This window comes from Copidosoma floridanum, unplaced genomic scaffold, assembly GCF_036245765.1.
Source record: "Copidosoma floridanum isolate Cflo_tuat_1 unplaced genomic scaffold, Cflo_Japanese_pri ptg000004l, whole genome shotgun sequence".
Lineage (NCBI taxonomy): Eukaryota > Metazoa > Arthropoda > Insecta > Hymenoptera > Encyrtidae > Copidosoma > Copidosoma floridanum.
Genome location: NW_028321881.1, coordinates 18,430,739 through 18,451,842, shown reverse-complemented (window position 1 = coordinate 18,451,842; position 21,104 = coordinate 18,430,739). Strand labels below are relative to the sequence as shown.

Below are 21,104 nucleotides of genomic sequence, written 5' to 3'. Positions count from 1 at the left end.
TTATTGCACCTGCCTTTTACAGTATCAAAAGTGCGTGAGTTAGTGATGATTTTAATTTTTATTACTTTTAACTCATGCTTTTTGACTTTTCAATCGAATACTTTATGTAGTCATTATAAAAAACAATATGGTTACTAAGCGCCTGTCAAAAATTTACAATGTGCTTACCTTCTTACGTGTGTTATCAACTGCGGTCATCGTCTTGGTTCTTTTGAAAAATCCTGCCACTCTATTATACCCTAAGAAGGTACAACATTTACTGTTTTGACCTTAACTATGGTTGGATCATTATTATTCTTTTGCCACCGTGTCTTACGTTTTTCACCCACTTTTATTACTTGCCTCTCTTCTCTTTCCACTGTATGAGGCCACGATCCTACATCGCATAGCTGTCGTTGATTGGTTAATTTTGCAAACTGTTTATGCACCATATTGTTTATACAACGCATCCAGTAAGAAACGTACAATGAGCTTCTTTGTTGAATTTACCAAGTCTAATCCCACTATATAATTTTCCGGAATCTATCTCGATACACCGTGTATATTTACCTATACTACAGAGTTGTTTGCGTAGGGCATACCTTGCAAATCTTCATAGACCCCCTGCTTTCATCAAATAAGGTGAAACTTCGTCATTTTCTCCCTTATTTTACCTTAGCTTATTTTTCATCCTGACTCTTCATAGCCCTCCCTCTTTTTACAATTCCCTGCAGTTACGTTGAGTGGTCCTACAGACCCTCCTCAACTTGACAAAATTTTTTTAATGGTTACATAAATACACTAGTGGGTCTTTGCTCCTTCTGCACACCTCGCGCACTAACTTCTATCTATTTACATGAGAAATTTATTTGTGCAATGTGAGATAGCTCTTGCTCGGAGTACGTTTAATAGTAAGGAACTGTTTGTATTTATCTCTAATGTGTATAATTTTTTCTAGATTTCGATACTTTTTCCGTGATAGTATCGAACCATTCTTCGATCCTATTTCCCTTCCATATTTAATGAAATACTCGGTAAAAAGAACTTTTCCCCTTGATAAAATTTCAATGAAAGTTAGCAAACAATTTTCAAATAAACCTACTTTTTTAAGTTTTATATTCATATTTTTAATTTTTTAACCTTTAAGAGAGTAGAGTATATCAATTTCATCATATTCTACTGAAATACAAATAGTAGCAAAAGTTTCTTATTAACATACATACATAAAACAGTACAATATGTATGAATCAAATCACTTGACTGGTTCTGTAAGTTGACTCATTACAACAGTCTCCCTAGTAGGGTGATACTTCTTCGAATCGTATTATTGTATTAGTGTTACTCAAATGTATATATCTGTTAGTATCCTGTCATACAAAATAAATAAAAAATTGAAAATTTCAACAGAGTTCATCACTTATATTACCAATAAAAAGATGAGTGCACCAAAAACTGCATACTTTTATATGTAACAAAATAGAATTAATAAAAATTAACTTATCATCTTACTTTCAGTTGTATAAATAAAATACTTTATTAATAATTCGTATGTATGAAGTTCATCTATTTGAATCCTGGGTGATGTGGAAAATATGTGAAAATATGTATTTCTAAGTAAATATTCAAGTGTGTATCAGGTCAGTGATGAAGTGTAGGATATCTTCATAAAAATCAATATGTAAGAATAATGGAAGTGACGTCGGTATTTGTTAAACATGTTATTAACATGTATAATACCAGAAAATAATGTTTATTAACATACACATTCATGTATGTATTAGTTTATGTATTATCGAAGTTTGCTAATCTAATACATTTGAAAATTAAATAATATGTATACATGTATGTGTCTCAGTAAGTGTTGTGGTCTGAAAAGGTTAACAGGTTAGTAAGATTTCAGAAAAATGGTGTAATGGGCGGTGAAGGTGAAAACACATTCTGGGATTCTGTATTGTAGAGGGTGTTTGGGGGGCCACTAGAAGGTTGTGGAGGAGTCCATACAAAAAGTAAGCTAAGTCTGAATAAGGAAGAAAACGATTAAATTTCTCTGCAGTTTGTGGGGGGGGGGGGGGTCAAAAGGGGACTGTGAGAAGCGATGGGGGTGGTGTGAAACACCTTACTTAAACAACTGTATAATATAGAAATATGAATGTGTGTGTGTTCGTGTTGACACGCATACACACACACCTCCATAAATATAAATTTTGCCTCGCTCGAGTGTGAAACTACTCTTAGCTCAAAAAATATCATCGGAAGCACATAACTTACAGCGCTTCAAACCCAAACTTTAAAATTGATGTACTATTGTTGAGAAAAAAAAGAAATAATAAAAAAAAAGAAAATAATAATACCACTGGCCTCTTTTCGCGTCTATTTATGGACGAGCTTACAAACGCCTTACGTTTCTATTGTGATGCATCGCTCAGTTTTTTTCCTCGCGGCTCATCGGCGATTGAATCAAAAAGCTCGCGTCCCTTTGTGCTCTTCTCCCCTGACCCTTTTTTGCTTGCTGTTTCTTCCACGTGCATCTATATTCACTTGTTTTCAAACTTGATTCAAATAAAAACAAGAAATAACTATTTTTGAAACAAGGTACTCGCGGTATCTCGTTTGCCTGATACAATCGGTGTATATTTTATTAGGTATCTATACTGTATTTAGTTGTTGATCGATTTTAACTCGTTTAACAATCAATTGAATGAATGTTCTCATTAGCTCCCAAAAAAAGATCGAAACTCTGTGACATGTAAATGTAATAAAAGTCAATGAGTCGTTATTTAATCATACTCTAGGTCAAAATAAGTCAACCAAAATTCGCGGAGCCACGTGGTGGTCGATTTAGCACATGTACTTGTATTAAGCGAATGAGGTAGTCCTTCAAATGACCACCTATAAATATTTTTTGATCTCTCATTTTCATTAAACGGTTGTATATATGTATATATAGTTGTATTGTGTACAGCTATCAGTTCCCCCGGCTCCTTCCAGCTCCCCCTTCCTCCCTTAATGCTCCTGCGCAGCCTCTCAACAGTAACCCCACAAATTACATGGTTATTCCCTAGTTTTTCCATGGTCTTCAACTTAATATTTTTTTGGTCAGCACTTTCCTGCTCCTCCACTTGTCCCCCACAAAATTTATTTTGCTTCCCTACTGTTTCCCCCACTCATCTTGTTGTAAAAAAAGTTATAAATGTACAAACACATGACCATTCATTAATACATTTTATTTTATAAAGTCGGTTTCTACACCACCCAAGAGATACTGCTATGCCGCATTAGGTTTTATTAATTTGTGAGACCTTGTGCGTGCACTATAAAAAAATTCGATGGCGCAATATTCTTTACTTATTCTATCACTTAATTTTTTTTATCAAACACAACCAATTTATAGGTTAACAAAAAGCAGTTATATATCTACAATGATGCGTAACAACGATAAATGTTTTCTTATTATAATGTTACACAACTTTATTGATTAAAAATTAAACAATATGTAAAGTACATAACAAATATTTCTTTCCAGACAACATTCTCAATATTTCTATTATTTTTTGAATTCATTTAAATCAATATGTTATTTAGTTCTTGGATAGAGACAAAGCTACATACAACTGACCATAAGAAATCAATGATTTTTCAATTATAAACCAATTTTATCGAAACTTTGACCTTGTAATTTATTTATTGTTATGGAAAATGCCAGAACTGATAGATATTATTTTCTATTTAAAATAAATAGCAAATAAGACGTGTTTTCTCAATTCTAAGTTATTCTAGGTATAAAAAATCTATTCCCACTTTTTTCTCCGGTGATAATTTTGTTTCTATATTGTATTCAATAAACTTTTTTATCTTAGACGTCTTCTGTTACATAAGTTATTAGCTATACTTAAATTTTTTAACAACATTATTATTGCACCTACTTTTAAGTTTGACTCATGCTGTGGGAGACCATCTCTAATACTAATGCAACAGAAAAGCTTATATACATATTTTTGTAAGTTTTATCTACTCTTTTATAAGTGGCACTATCATTACTATAATAAATATTTGCATTTTCTGAAATATGTTCCAATATCTTGTTATTTAAAAAATAAATGTACGCAATATGTGATATTCAAATTACAATATTTATTGACCAATTTGTAAAATTACGGAAAATATTGGAACAAACATCAGTGGTTTCTCATTTTTTTGGTATTTTATAATACTTTATTTCTTCTTCCCCTATTTTCAAAAGTAATTCAAAAAATTATTAATTAACGAAACACATGTTTACATTGAATGTTACAGTTTATGATAATGGCTAAAGAACTGATGATTTCTTGTTTATTTAATAAGTGGACTTTTGTTAATGTTTTTATTAAACTGTAATTTTATCACTGAAAAATTTATCCATGTCTCATCAATCATGTTAAGTTTTTTTAACAATTATCAAAGCTTTTTTAAGAATCATTGAAGCTTGATACCATATAAGTCAGTCTACTTCTCTTAACTTTTTTCATACAAATCTTAATCTAAAAATGAGCTTTCTGTATTTTGTAAATCTAATAGCTATCAAAAATTTCTATGATTTATTATCCTTTTCAGAAGTGATATGGCCGTTATACCTGTCCATGCCGTTGATGTAATTTATTTCCCCTTAAAAATAAAAAGTATACCATTGTTTTATATAGAAATGTTTTATCTGAACCTCTTGGACCATCAATAAAAAAATTTTATGTTTTTCTCCACATCTCGTTTTTAAAATATATTTTTAATCGTTATTCAACTGTGAATAACTGAAATCAAACATGTTTTTATAAAAAAATGTTTCTTTTAAATCATCATTTTCATCACCTTATAAATTATATTTGGCTCTGGTAATATTGTTTAAGTCTAATAGTAAACAAAATGTTTTATGACTGGTGATTTTGTTTGGAAGTAATATTGATGATGTACCAGTCTGTGCCATCAATGAAAAAAATTTAATGTTTTGTTTACATATAATTTTGAAAATCGTGATTTCTCTGTATTTGATTTTTTATTAGTTGAATTAACCATTTAAGTAAAATAACAATATGTGATGGTTATCATTTTATCATAAATAAATTTAAGTTGGTGTGGATAAATACAAAATTTTCACATTGTTTGTCTTCAAATTCCAGACGTTTCACAATAATTAAAAAATTAAAGGTAGTAACATGAATATAGCAAATTATTTTTGATGATAAAATTAAAAAAGTTACGATTAATAAAAAATAAAAAAAAAGTTATCGTTTAAAATTTAAGCAGCTATTGAATTTACATTACTTCTAGCTCAACTATAATCTACTTTACAAAGATTTTTGTATTTTTTTAAGTTTCAAAAGCATACTAAAAAAATTAAGTATTTAACTAAATTCAAAAAATGGTGGGCTGGCGCGGGCAGCGTGCAGAGGGGCGAAGCCCTACTAGTATATACAGTAAACATTCCATGTCAGTGAGAACGCTTAAAAACTATATGTCTCTCTTACCTAGCGCAATCGATAGTACTAGTACTAGGATCACATTTTAAATACGCACATGAGAAAATAGATTCTCAGAAGTGCTGGAAAAGATTGGGACTTTATCTCGATAAACCTGTATAACTAGCATGCCGGGCTATGAGATCCGCAGGTTTAACCACTGTACTACCATGGCCTCTATAATTTTTATAAATTTATAAAGTTTTTTTTTCCTTTTATTTCATAAGTATGCTGTTCCGAGTAAGAATATTTTTATTTAATTATACAATAATTAAAATCTTCTAATTTAAAAATACACGCTTAAGTTATACATTGAAATCGTTTTAAATAATTATTAACAAAAAATATTGCTCCGACTAAATTAACACAAAACTTCCTAAATAATTTTTTTTTTTTTTTTTTTTGTTAAAAGTTTTCATGTATAGCAGTTACACTTACTTAATTATTTTAATGTGAAATTTTCATTAAAATTATAAAATATTCACTCGAAAAAAAATTTTCAATTAATGTAGACTTCAAAATTAAATAGTTTTAAAAATTATGAAAAAAAAATCTCAGCAGTAACAAAGAATAATAAATGAAGATTGATTCATTATGTTTTAGTTAATGTTATTCTCTTGTCTTACATTTTATTACAGAAAAGAACTACTCAGCAACACTTAATAGATTATCTACAATTTAATTCATCTGAATAAGAGTCTAAAAATTAGTGGCTTTTTACTGTGAATTACTTACTTTTGAAATTTTTTATCAGTGAAAAAATTTAATCAACCAAAAAGAAACGCTTAGAAAACATGATATGACCGTTTTTAAAATCTATATGAGGTTTATAACTACACCATAATTTCAGACTGAGAAAAGAATGATGAGTTTCTGAGACTTAAAAAGTTTTTCTAATATCTTACAATTTTGTGTGTATAAAGAGAAAACGTACTTATAAAGGTTATTCAGAATAATAAAGATATTCTTATGCTGCAGATTGTTTTAATCATAATATTATTTAAGTATCAAACATGCATGATAAAATCTACAGTTTTAATAGTTGTTACACAAGTGTTCTAAATCAACTCGAGCTATGGTTTTGTTCCACATTGATAAGGACTAAATCAACTCGCAATATTGCTGCAATAAATATCTTATTTTTGAGTATCTCAAAATTGCAATAATAGTTTTATTTTTTAGTTACAAAAAATCAAAGCCAATATCTTACAGCTCGCAGCAGATAAGTACAGAAAAATTGTTAAAATAGTTTCCTATATAGCATTGTCCGTTTCAGAAACCTGTATTTTGACGTCTATGAACGTTATTCTAAAGATTAAAAAAACGTTTTAGAAACCTCTTTTTGTCTGCGGTAAAATTCTAAAATTAGCAGGTTAGTGCTTAGCCTAACGTTTCAGAAAAAGTTCAAAAACGCTTATAAAACTTGCTATTCATATTAAAAGAATTAAATACTATAAATAATCAAAAATATGGGTTTTTTTGTCACATAGTAATATCTCAATTCATATAATTTATGAAAAAAAAAATACTAAAGCATCAAAAATCTGACGAAAAGGGGGCATTAAGTCGAGCTAATACGATGTGAGTCAACTATCTCGTCTACTTGGCCAGAGATAATAAGATACCAGATTTACAACACTTGTCCATGTAAACTAAGTACCCAGTGCAAAGTAATCTGTAACAATAATTGAGTTTTACAAATTTATTATTAATCATGATTGAGTTTATTTACCTTTTAATCGAATTTTTAACTCAGTTTTGTAAATATTTATGCCTTCAAAAGTAGACTAAACCTAACAGTAATTTTTACATATCAATTTGAAGTATTACAGAAACCTAAATTCATAATTTATAAAGTTTGAATAGTAAAAGTAATCTTCTACTTAATTTTTCATGTGTCAATTACAAATATAATTTATAGTTAATACCACAATGCTTATAAAATTAGACTAAATTGATACTTACGAATTTACATAAAAATTAATATTAGGTTCATTCTACTCCTCAATGCTTAAATATTTACCAAACTGAGTTGAACAATATTAAAAACGTTTAAAAAGAGAATAAACTTAATTATAATTAGTTATAGATTTATAAAATTAAGTTTCTGTTACTCATTGTTGACCTTTCCACAGTTTGACATTAAAAAACGAGCAGCTTAAATGGTCTTCGAAAATTATATTTGTAATTGACATATGAGAATTTAGAATAAGTTCACTTTTACTATTCTTACTTCATAAATTATGAAAGTATGCTTTACAATTTTGAGGGTCTATCCTGGATATGAATGTCAAGAATTTTGAGATTAAAGAAACCGTGCGTCAGATACACACCAACAAAAGGTACCGAATCAAAGAAATGGCAGCTTGAAAATCTGAATAGCGGTGCCTAAAAATAGAAAAACAGCTAAAAAACCAAGAAAGTTATGAAAACTTGGGATGAAACGATAGAAAAATTCAAAAGCGAACTAGTTGAGCTGCAGAACTAGTTGAACTTGCAGGTTCAGCTTGATGACGTACAGCAGGAAATGAGGGACAGACTACGTCAACATCAGGTGGTTCATGAAAGTACACTCCAGCAATTAAGATTAACTCTTACTGCTGCTCACAAGATGATCGTGGCTCTACTGACCCAGTGGAATACAGTTTGAGCCGAACGGGACTTCCTCTTGAACGAAAGGCAGTTACGACCAAGAAAAAACAGGATCACCACAAACACCCCAGACATCATAGTCAATATAGACTCAACATGCATCTTTTGGGCAAACTTTTTCTAATCATTTAGTGACAGGCTCATTCCTCCTGTTTAATGTTCAGGTTGACAATTATAACCTGAGGTTAGTTGAGGTCTAGCAATACCTGAAAAACCTTTGATGAATTGTATGTAGAATCAGCCATTTCAAAACAGTTTTAATCTTTCCTGAACTGTCTTCTTCCTGTCTTTCAATATAATGTAGTAAATAAATTGCATTTCTCTTTTGAAAAAATTACTAGTCTTTTTATTTATTCGAAGAATATCTTTTCAAAAACAAACAAACACCTCTTCCAGTTTCACTAACATTTCCTTAATCGAGTCTGCTAATACTACAATGCCATCTAAGTAAACTATGTAGATTTTGTACAACAATCTTTTAAGTACTTTTTTTATAAGTCGTTTAAAAGTCGCTGGTGCACTACATAATCCAAATGGCATAACTTTGAACTGCCACAATTCTTGTCTAACAGAGAAAGCTGCAATTTTTCTATCTTTATTCTTGATTTTCACTTGGTAGTAGCCACTCTTTAAATCTAATGTAAAGAACCAGGAACTTGATGATCTCCGAATAACCCCTTGTTTCTATATAACTTTTGTCAAAGTGTCAACTTTTTCTTGTTTGTGAATAGGGACTCCTCTTAGTCGCTGTCTAATTGATCGTGTTTCTTTTTCCAAGTATCTGTCTCATACTCGACCATGTTACATCACGAGTTGATACGAATTATATTATAACTAAAAACTATCCGTCCATCAAAATTCAGATAAGACGTATTGTGAATATAAAGCAAGCTCATATAACAAGAAGAGCTTGTATGTCGTTTATGTGTGCGCGTGTGTGTATTAGCTTTAAGGTGAATGCTTCATAATATGCTGACATAGAATATGGCCAGCCTCATCGTAAAAATGGATGTATGTATGAATGAATAGTTACTTGCTCATTAATTGTTTAATTCTGATAATGTATACTTATTAAAAATTTGTAATTCACACATTACTTTATTACATTCAACATTGATTGTAAAATCCTCAGAAGGATTAATTTCGAAATTGTAAACTTACTGTCACAATTCAACTTGTACTTGGCGTTCTTATACTGCTGATAGGAGCTTTCATCATCACTGACCCAAAAACTCAATTGCACTTGTCAGAAAATGTGATTGGTACTGTTGTATTGTTATCTCTTAATATGTAAAATCATAACATGTAACATCATCATGCAACTGTCAACGCAGTCTGCAAGAACATCGCTCATTGGTCGACCTAATTCAACCAAATGCCTCTTTCACTTGCTCTTATGCTATAAAAATGCACCATCAAGAGGAAAAATTTCTCTTTTTACGTCTGTCACCTGTCCTCTAAAGTGTTAGTCTAGTTTTGACACTCGCGACTTGTGAGTACCTTATAAGGTATTTTCACTTGTGACGTCATTCCAAGATGGCGCGATCACTGGGTTTTTTTTCAAATTTGCACCAAATGTGCAAAACCAGCTGTGAAATTCACGAGGACGTCCCAACTAATGATAATGCGTTTAAAAACTTCAGGTTTTAATAAGCTATCGAATGAGCACTAAATTTTTTACATCTTCACTTGGTGAGCAATGCAAAAAAATGAATGAAATTATCGTGGGCATGAAGTTGATTAGAAAAACATTTTATTTTTTGTGCTTACCATGATCCAGTTATAACGAATTTGAAATATAGTCAATAGCGATTCCCGATGCTTTAGAGGAAATTTTTCGTTTGTTTGCCAAAAGTGTAGTTTTAATGAAAATCAGTACAGGAAAAAAAGTACTGCAATCAGGCAGATTGTACCCGTCTACTATACATATATATATGGTTGCAAGCTTCCTCGCCTCCGAGATCATAACAAAGTCCCATAACCTCTGACGAGCTGTTAAAATTGAAGCAGTGTGTGGCAAAAACATGAATAAAAGTTGTTGTATAAGTGGTTGTCACGATAAATCTGCGAAATCTTTTTTTCGTATTCCATCTGTGATTTCTCCGGACAATAAAAAATAAAAAAGTATCAGTGCAGAGGAACGAAATGAAATTATTTCTTTATCTATGAAAAGACAACATTATTTCGCAGATTTATCGTGACAACCACTTATACAACAACTTTTATTCATGTTTTTGCCACACACTGCTTCAATTTTAACAGCTCGTCAGAGGTTATGGGACTTTATTATGATCGCGGAGGCGAGGAAGCTTGCAACCATATATATATGTATAGTAGACGGGTACAATCCGCCTGATTGCAGTACTTTTTTTTCTGTACTGATTTTCATTAAAACTACACTTTTGGCAAACAAACGAAAAGTTTCCTCTAAAGCATCGGGAATCGCTATTGACTATATTTCATATTCGTTATAACTGGATCATGGTAAGCACAAAAAATAAAATGTTTTTCTAATCAACTTTATGCCCGCGATAATTTCATTCATTTTTTTGCATTGCTCACCAAGTGAAGATGTAAAAAATTTAGTGCTCATTCGATAGCTTATTAAAACCTGAAGTTTTTAAACGCATTATCATTAGTTGGGACGTCCTCGTGAATTTCACAGCTGGTTTTGCACATTTGGTGCAAATTTGAAAAAAAACCCAGTGATCGCGCCATCTTGGAATGACGTCACAAGTGAAAATACCTTATACACGTAAGACATAACGTGTTGGCTGAGGCAACTCAAGTGCGTATCGAGAACATCAAACGTATTGGACTACGCTAAGGAGCGAGGTACAGTAAAGGAGGCCCACCGAAAGTGATTCCGGCGATAGCAGAGGAAGCAGAAATCGCAACATCCTACTGGCCACGAACTTGTTCGTGTAAGTTAAGGAAACACTGACGGTTACAGCACGAAGCATTAGGAAATTCCGAAGCAGCAGTAAAAATAGTCAGTGATAGATGTAAGTACAATATTAGTAACAAAATTTACGTTGAACCTTGTTATAGTGACCCAATTATTGTATTTAAAAGAACAAATTATTATTAAATTGCTTCAGTAAAGAAATACATTAATTACCCATATTATTCAATTAAAGATCATTATTCAATAAAAAAAAAATAACAAATAAAGCTCACGAGCTGAAATCTGAGAACCCAACGAATGACACTTAAATAAAACAGTCAAGACCTTACTCTGAACAAGTCCGGTCATAACAACCACATCGCATTTTTTCACGACATCATCATCTTCAATTTAATTCAAGTATCTGGATATTTGATGAACAAATCTGCAAACTTAGACTACTGGTGATAAAAGAAATTTTTAGAATTTTGCTGGAAAATATCCTGTAAATTAGTAAGAATGATGTCCTGTCGATTCAAAATGCGTCGAAGAGGGGCATCATCTTTATCTTCCGAATTTACTTCCTCAAACATCAAACTACGGATTTTCTCTCTTACACCTATCTTACAAAAAAAATCACTTCCAAAAATACATTTATCAACCATATCCACTACATACTTAATCATTTCAACCTCGTTTTTTCCTCAAACCAGTAATGCTTTAATCTTCAACTTTGCAGAAACACCCTCACCTGTTGAATACTTCAGTGTCTCGGAATTGATGAAAATTTTAATATTCACTGAATTAACAAATTTTGTATTTAATTTTATTACGTCATAGCCAGAATCTATTTTAAAATTACAATTTTGGTTATTTAATGTACCTTTATACGTGGATTTACTGAAATTCCCACTAATCCTTCTGTTATTCGAGACTGAATGTAAAAAAGCTAGATTGCTTACTTTCAAACTCGCTCCTGGTATTTAAACAAAACTTTTTTGTCCTGACGATTGAACGCATGAACGCATGCAGTTCAGGACAGTTATACTTCCCATCCCTTTTTTTCCCACAATTCCCTTACGGAACATTGGTGACATTCAAGGGTTTCCTTTCCTGACTTGCTCCTGGGTTAAAATCGACTGCACTGCTCTGTATGCTCCTGCAACAACATTAGTCCGTTGAAGTCTCATATTTTCTTTGAAATAGCCTTAACCTCAATTCCCGTTGAAAAGCAACTCCCAATGATTGGATCTTATCTTATTGAAGCATTTCCCAAACGGAATTATCAGTAATCCCTGTAATAAACTGTGAAAAAAGAATTTTAGAATTCAATACGTCCAATAGGTATACAAGCGAACGTCGATACACTTTAATCATTGCATCAATAGGCGCATATGTATAGATGGCGGTGCTCTTCATACAAGCACTCTCTATTACCATCCATACATGCCCTTTCTCAATATATAAGATATAGAAATAACTTGACAATACAAATCCACATAATTTCTTTTTCAAGAAAACTTACGGTGCGAGTGAATGCACAGCTCCTCGGTAGCTCAAGTGGTAGAGCAACTGTCTAGTAAACAGGAGGTTGTGTGTTCGATCCGCACCCGGGGAGGATTTTTTCTCGTTCTGAATTATTTTCTCCAAAGGAAAATTTCTTGAAAAAGAAATTATGTGGATTTGTATTGTCAAGTTATTTCTATATCTTATATATTGAGAAAGGGCATGTATGGATGGTAATAGAGAGTGTTTGTATGAAGAGCACCGCCATCTATACATATGCGCCTATTGATGCAATGATTAAAGTGTATCGACGTTCGCTTGTATACCTATTGGACGTATTGAATTCTAATTTACCAACAAGCATTAGAGTCACATGCCTACATTATCGAGCTTAGGTGAAAGACAGCTTAAGAATTGAAAACGAGAACTTATCTAAACTTACGGTGCGAGTGAATGCACAGCTCCTCGGTAGCTCAAGTGGTAGAGCAACTGTCTAGTAAACAGGAGGTTGTGTGTTCGATCCGCACCCGGGGAGGATTTTTTCTCGTTCTGAATTATTTTCTCCAAAGGAAAATTTCTTGAAAAAGAAATTATGTGGATTTGTATTGTCAAGTTATTTCTATATCTTATATATTGAGAAAGGGCATGTATGGATGGTAATAGAGAGTGCTTGTATGAAGAGCACCGCCATCTATACATATGCGCCTATTGATGCAATGATTAAAGTGTATCGACGTTCGCTTGTATACCTATTGGAGGTATTGAATTCTAATTTACCAACAAGCATTAGAGTCACATGCCTAAAAAAGAATTTTATTTTCAGTAGTAAACGGACACTCAGGGTAAACTATTAAAATTAGTTTTAGTAATTCAGCAGCTCAATTTAAAAAATTTTTATCGAGTTTCTGTTTCTTGTTCCGTAGTTATAATTTTTAATGTGAACATTAAAAAGTAGGAATGAGCCTGCCACTCAACGATTAGAAAGAGTTTGCCCAAAAGATGCATGTTGAGCCGATATTGACTATGATGTCTGTGGTGTTTGTGGCGATTGTGGCTGTTGTGGTAGAATATTTTTAGTAATACTCTCCTGGTTTATGCTATGGATTTGTTTTCCTTTAGAAGTCATGTTTTTCCTTCGTAGTAACTGTCTTTCGTTCAAGAGGGAGTCCCGTTCGGCTCAAACTGTATTCCACTTGGACTGTAGAACCACGATCATCTTGTGAGCATCAGCAAGAGTTGATCTTAATTGCTGGAGTGTACTTTCATGAACCTCCTGATGTTTGCGTAGTCTGTCCCTTTTTTCCTGCTGTGCATCGTTAAGCTTAACCTGCAAGTCATCACGATTTTTCTGCAACTCAACTGGTTCACTTTTAAATTTTCCCATCGTTTCATCTCAAGTTTTCATAACTTTCATGGTGTTTTTCAGCTGATTGTACACTTTTAGACACCGCTGTTTGAATTTTTCAAGCTGTCGTTTCTTTGTTTCGGCCTCTTCCGTTGGTGTGTATCTGAGACAGGGTTTCTTTAATCTCGAAATTTTTGACATTCGTATCCGAGACAAGCCCTAAAAAATTGTTACGCTTACTTATAACGATTAAAGTATGTTACTGTACAAAATAAAACCAAACTTTATTAGTAGAAGTGAACGAAAAAAGTAAGCTATAGGTTATAATCTAGATTAAACTACTATTTCTTATCAACAACAATCCCTCACAACGCATAGCAACATTTTTGATTGCACGGCAAGTCATACGTTCCACAACTTTTTAATTATGTACCTAATAATACATAAAAGGTTTGTAAGCGTTTTTGAAACGCTTTTTTAATATTTAGGGAAACGTTGGTAACATTTCTAATACACGCTTATGAAATACACAATGCTACGTGGGTTACCTATTTAGGAAAAGGAACTGTTTGAAATAATTCAAATAATGAAAGCTAAGATAGTTGATTGGTAATTCTTATAAAATTTCATGTGTGGATTTTCGCATGTATTTGTAAGTGTGTAATGAGTCATATCCAAGAAACTTTTTAATCTGTTTCAATGATTTAGACCTTAAAAGTTTACTTTTTAAGGTTGTTCTAGTATCTTGGGAAAAAAAATTGTCATGCCTTATCAAGGTTGTTTCGACGATTTTTTGACTTTTAAGCAATTGTGCTTCTTTATAGAGATAAAAAAATTACAACCTATTTTATACTATAGTTTTTTAATTCAAGAATAACTAGTAAGGCAAATACTTTTTCAAAATGTTTCGATACGTTGCAAAGTTTTTTTTTGTCAATGAAACATGAACCATTTCGTAAAAATTAGACATACCTTAAGATTTTGTTAATAAATTTAATAATGCAATGTTTTAGTTTTAAATAATACATTTAAGTCTTGTATCTCATGGAAATAAATACAATTTTACTATTGTAATTTCTACCCATAAAAATATCTTTCAACAGAACAAAATGGTTAGGTAAGTTTGATGCATTGAGTTAATATTTTGTAAGAAATTTTCCAAGCCTGTATACACATGTTCTGTATACACAAAAGTTCTGAAATCAATATGTTTAAAAATAGTAAAAACTTTTTTTTGGTGCAACATATATTTTGTATGAAACTTGTAGTATAATACTGTTTAGTACTCGTACTTCAGCAAAATTAAACTAAGTAACATTGACTTTCGACTAGTACTTCCTGCAAACCTTACATCAAATAAAGTAATACCCTAACATGTCGAAAGTATATAAAAATGTTTGGGCAACACACAACATTACTTTGTTTAATTTTGTTAAAGCACAAATAGTCAACAGTATTATACTACGAGTGTCATACAAAATGTATGCTGCACTAAAAAAAAAAAAAAAACTCTACCATTCATATACTCTACTATATATATACTGTTTTTCTATTTACTTGACTATTTTTTATGTACTGATTTCATAACTTTTCAAGGCTATGGATTCTTCAGAAAAAATACTGTTCATCGCCAGTGTGTAAATTTCTTACAAAACATTAACTCAATACATAAAACTTACTAAAGCTTTTCGTTGTGTTAAAAGGCATTTTTATGGAGATATTCTAACTTTTCAGGAGAGTACCGATTTTAAAATATTTATTAATTTCATAATACTTAATTACATTAAATATTGCTCTTACTGGAAGAGTAGTATAGCTAGGCCAAGTGGCCCCATATCCCCCTAGGATACGGAGCTACTGTGGCCTCCTATCCCCATATGGATACGCAGCCACTCTGGCCTCGTATCCCCCTACGGACACGGAGCCACTCTGGCCTCGTATCCCCCTATGAAGCCAGCCGGGCATACGTACTAGCGCCAGATCTACTCGTACCCCCCTACGTAGCCAGCCAGGCTTGTGGCCTCGTATCCCCCTACGGATACGGAGCCACTGTGGCCTCGTATCCCCCTACGAATACGGAGCCACTCTGGCCTCGTATCCCCCTACGGATACGAAGCTACTCTGGCCTCGTATCCCCCTACGGAGCCAGTCAGGCATACCTACTAGCGCCGGACCGTGCTCGACTCGATGCGTCTTGCTTCACAATGCATACATGGATGAGCTGCGTAATATGGCTCTATTTACGTATGACTCTGCTGGAGAAAATATCGAGCCACAAACGCAGATATCAAGTGTAATGTAATATCATACTTTTGATCTCACCGGTTTACAGTGGTCCAGAAAGCCCAAAAAGCGGTCAAAATTCTTGCTTCCCCTGGATTTTCACTCTATCCTCCTGATTTTAGTCTCATTTTGTTCATAGGATGATAGGCTTCAAGGATCCGTTTCCCTCAGAGGTTGGAATATTCGATATATATAAAAATGGTATATACATGTTAAATTTCGGTAGTCCGAATACTCAGGGTACATAAAAACGTGGTAAAATAAATGAATTTGCACCAAATTTGGTATTCAGGAGTTTTTCAGGTCGCTGATCATGAATACGGCGTTCAATGAGCCAAATTCAAGATAGCGGATTTAAGATGACGGCCAAAATTATCAAAAATCAACCGATTCGTACCAAATTTAGTATTCAGGGATTTTTTGGTCGCTAATCACGAATTTGGGGTCAAGTAAGCTAAATTTAAGATGGCAGATCCAAGATGGCGGCGAAAATTATCGAAAATCAACCGATTTGTGTCAAGTTTGGTTTACAAGGTGATTATTGATCGCTGATTACCAATCCGGGGTCCAATTAGCCAAGTTTAAAACTTTGGGTTCAAGATGGTGGTGAATATCATAAAAAACAACCAATTTGTACAAATTGCAGTAAGATTCAATTCACTTTATTCCAGAGAACCCAAAAACGGCTTCAATTCCTATTTTTTATGAATTCTCACTCCATTCACCTAATTTTGGGCTTATTTTGTTCCGTAGATAATAGGCTACAAGGATCCAACTCTTAGGGTTAAAAAAATCTGTTCAGTACATGCAAATAAGGTGTATGTACATATATATACATAGTGATGGTGAATTCCAAAAATCTACTGGCTTTCTATCGATAAAGACAGAATGTAATTTGAGTACATCTATTTCTTGGCACTTTTCTGTTGAATTTTACTTATAAAAGCACTTCTTATTTTTTTGGCTGTCAAAAACCTGAAAAAACATTGCATTTCGGTATTTGGAGCATTCCTCTTCATTTATCAGACAGCAAATAAAATTTATTGAAATCTATAGTCTATTTAATTATAACAGAAACGTATCAGACTAAAATTCATGTCTTATATTTCCTTTCGTTAAATCGATGAATAATTTTTGTTAAGTATTTTACAGATTGCCCCTCCTCCTTTTAGAACGTTTTGATTGTTTTTTGGACGGATGAATTTAAAAAACTTTTTAGATCTTGTTTCTATAGCCTTTAACATTGAAAGCACGATACATCTAATTAAATGACAAATTTATACTTTTCCATATATTGATGCAAACCTTCATATGCACATACATTTGGCATTACTAAGTAACTGTAATGGGAAACAAGTTATTTTTAACTGTATGGGAATAGCTATTGAGATGAGGTTCATTAATGTAATACAAAGTGGTACTCATTTCTGATACAATTTTCTATTCCAATACCATGCACACATTCACATGTATATACACAAAATTATACACACCTTTATAAAAAATACACTATACTGTATGGACTACAGGAATTAAACAACTTTTTTTTAGCACCTTTGTATTTACGTACAGTGATTGTTTTAACTGGCAAAAATCCCATGAATATTTCTAGTTTATCTTCTTGCAACAGATTATGCGTTTTGTAACATAACTTTAATGGTTTTAAATAAACGTTGGTGTGTCTTATTTTTAATAGTTATTTGCACGTGCTATAATTTTTCCAACAATGATTTACCTTGATTCGAACGAGAAACATCGAATAAACTAAAAATAGAGTGAACAGTTTTTTTTTATTGCAAGAATCTTTTGTTTATTGTGAGGGAGTTAACAAAAATTGTTATTTCTAGTCTTCCTTGCTTCTTTCTAAAGCTAATGCGAATTTTCTTAGGTTCAGAGGTTGTATGCACACATGACCATGGAACACCTGTCCTGTTTTATTTGAAATCTTTACCAAACGCAGCATATTTTTTATGAAATTAATACCGTAAATAACATGAGGATACATCTCGAATACTCAAATAAACCAAAAAGATTTTATGCTAATTTTTTCAAAGTTTTCACAGACATTAAAAAAAAACCAAAACTATACTTTTGTGTATTATTTTACATACAACTGCAAACTTATACATGTTAAATCAAAACAGGTTTTTATCATTCACATTAGAGATTTAAAAATAGTGACGAATTATTTAAAGAATTCTGGCAATTGATATTAGTCTTTCGACTCCGTATTTCTGTTCTCTTTTTTTCATTCTATTTGGTATATTTGAGAAGTCAAGATGTATCTTTATGTAATTCACGGTATTAATTTCATTAAAAAATACGATATGTTTGGTAAAGATTACAAATAAAACAAGACAGGTGCTCCATGGTCATGTGTGCACATAACCTCTGAATCTAAGAAAATTCGCATTAGCCTTAGAAGGAAGCAAGGAAGACTAGAAGTAACAATTTTTGTTCGCTTCCTCACATTAAACAAAACATTGTTATTAAAAAAAAAACTGTCAATTAATGTAAAACCGTTCCCTCTATTTTTAGTTTTTTCGATGTTTCTCGTTCGAATCAAGGTAAATTATTTTCGGAAAAATTATAGCACGTGTAAATAACTATTAAAAATAAGACACATCAATGTTTATTTTATTTCTTCAACAAAACCATTAAAGTTTTGTTACAAAATGCAAAATCTGTTGCAAGGAGATAAACCAGAAACATTCGTGGGATTTTTGGCAGTTAAAATAATCACTGTGCACAAATACAAAGGTACTAGAAAAAGTTGTTTAATACCTATAGTCTATACAGTATAGTGTATTTTTTATAAGTGTGTGCATAATTTTGTGAATAACATGTAAATGTATGCATGGTATTGGAATAGAAAATTGTATCAGAAATGAGTACCACATTGTATTACATTAATAAACCTCATCTCAATAGCTATTCCCGTACAGTTAAAAATAACTTGTTTCCCATTACAGTTACTTAGTAATGCCAAATGTATGTGCATATAAAGGTTTGCATTAATATATGGAAAAGTATAAATTTGTCATTTAATTAGGTGTATGGTGATTTCAATGTTAAAGGCTATAGAAATAAGATCTAAAAAGTTTTTCAAATTCATCCGTCCAAAAAACAATCAAAACGTTCTAAAAGGAGGAGGGGCGATCTGTAAGATACTTAACAAAAATTATTCATCGATTCAACGAAAGGAAATATAAGATATGTACTTCAGTCTAATACGTTTCTGTTATAATTAAATAGACTATAGATTTCAATAAATTTTATTTGCTGTCTGATAAATGGAGAGGAATGCTCCAAATACCGAAATGCAACGTTTTTTCAGGTTTTTGACAGCCAAAAAAATAAGAAACGCTTTTATAAGTAAAATTCAACAGAAAAGTGCCAAGGTATGGATGTACTCAAATTACATTCTGTCTTTATCGATAGAAAGCCAGTAGATTTTTCAAATTCACCATAATTATGTATATATATGTACATACACTTTATTTGCATGTACTGGACAGATTTTTTTAACCCTGAGAGTTGGATCCTTGTAGCCTATTATCTACGGAACAAAATAAGCCCAAAATTAGGTGAATGGAGTGAGAATTCATAAAAAGTAGGAATTTAAGCCGTTTTTGGGTTTTCTGGAATAAAGTGAATTGAATCTTACTGCAATTTGTACAAATTGGTTGTTTTTTATGATATTCACCGCCATCTTGGACCCAACGTTTTTAACTTGGCTAATTGGACCCCGGATTGGTAATCAGCGATTCATAATCAACTTGTAAACCAAACTTGACACAAATCGGTTGACTTTTGATAAATTTTGCCGCCATATTGATTCCGCAATCTTGAATTTGGCTAACTTGACCCCGAATTCGTGATCAGCGACCCGAAAAACCCCTGAATACCAAATTTGGTACAAATCGATTAATTTTTGATAATTTTCGCCGTCATCTTGGATCTGCCATCTTGAATTTGGCTAATTGAACGCCGTATTTGTGATCAGTGACCCGAAAAACTTTTGAATACAAAGTTTGGTGCAAATTTATTTATTTTTACCTTGTTTTTATGCACCCTGAGTAATAGGACTACCGAAATTTAACATGTATACACCATTTTCATATATATCAAATATTCCAACCTCTGAGGGAAACGGATCCTAGAAGCCTATCATCTTATGAACAAAATGAGACCAAAATCAGGAGGATAGAGTGAAAATCCAGGGGAAGCAAGAATTTTGACCGCTTTTTGGGCTTTCTGGACCACTGAGAGGTGTGGACGTAATTCACTTACTTGCTAATTTATACACACTCTCGGAAGGAATAAACGTGCTCGATGCGTCTTGCTTCACAATGCATAAATGGATGAGCTGCAAAATAAGGCACTCTTTACGTATGACTCTGCTAGAGAAAATATCGAGCCACAAACACAGATATCAAGTGTAACGTAATATGATACTTTTGATCCCACTGGTGTGGACGTGATTCACTCACTTGCTAATTTATACACACTATCGTTGAGGGAAGTTGTCCATAGCAAGCGTACTTATGTTACTCGAAAGGGATGAAAGAATAAACGTGCTCGATGCGTCACGCTCCACAGTGAATATCATATGAATGAGCTGAGATGTAAGGCTCAACAAGAGCCCTAATATTAAGATACTCGAACAATACAATACTTTTTTCGTGGTAAAGGTAACCGATACATATAAAAAATAAACCTCTATATCATGGAGCTCTTGTATCCTCAAAACATGTACCAAGAATAAAGTCATGAGTAAAGTAATCTTTAAGATATATATAATATAATGATATAAATATATATAATGATTAAATTAATGAAATATCTTATACACTTCTTATCTTCATGGTATGTGTAACCTATACATATAAAAAATAAACTCTTATGCAGCTCTCACGTATTCTCAGAATCTTAACATACATGGAGAGTTAAGGCATGAGGAAAA

The 21,104-nt window shown here is 32.3% G+C and overlaps 2 non-coding genes across 2 annotated transcripts; both read left to right on the top strand.

The window, feature by feature from the left end:
- Nucleotides 1–12,549: 12,549 nt before the first annotated feature.
- Nucleotides 12,550–12,622, top strand: TRNAT-AGU (transfer RNA threonine (anticodon AGU)). Its single transcript has one exon. It is a non-coding gene; the product is annotated as a tRNA-Thr (tRNA).
- A 350-nt stretch (nt 12,623–12,972) lies between these two features.
- Nucleotides 12,973–13,045, top strand: TRNAT-AGU (transfer RNA threonine (anticodon AGU)). Its single transcript has one exon. It is a non-coding gene; the product is annotated as a tRNA-Thr (tRNA).
- The last annotated feature ends 8,059 nt before the right edge of the window (nt 13,046–21,104 follow it).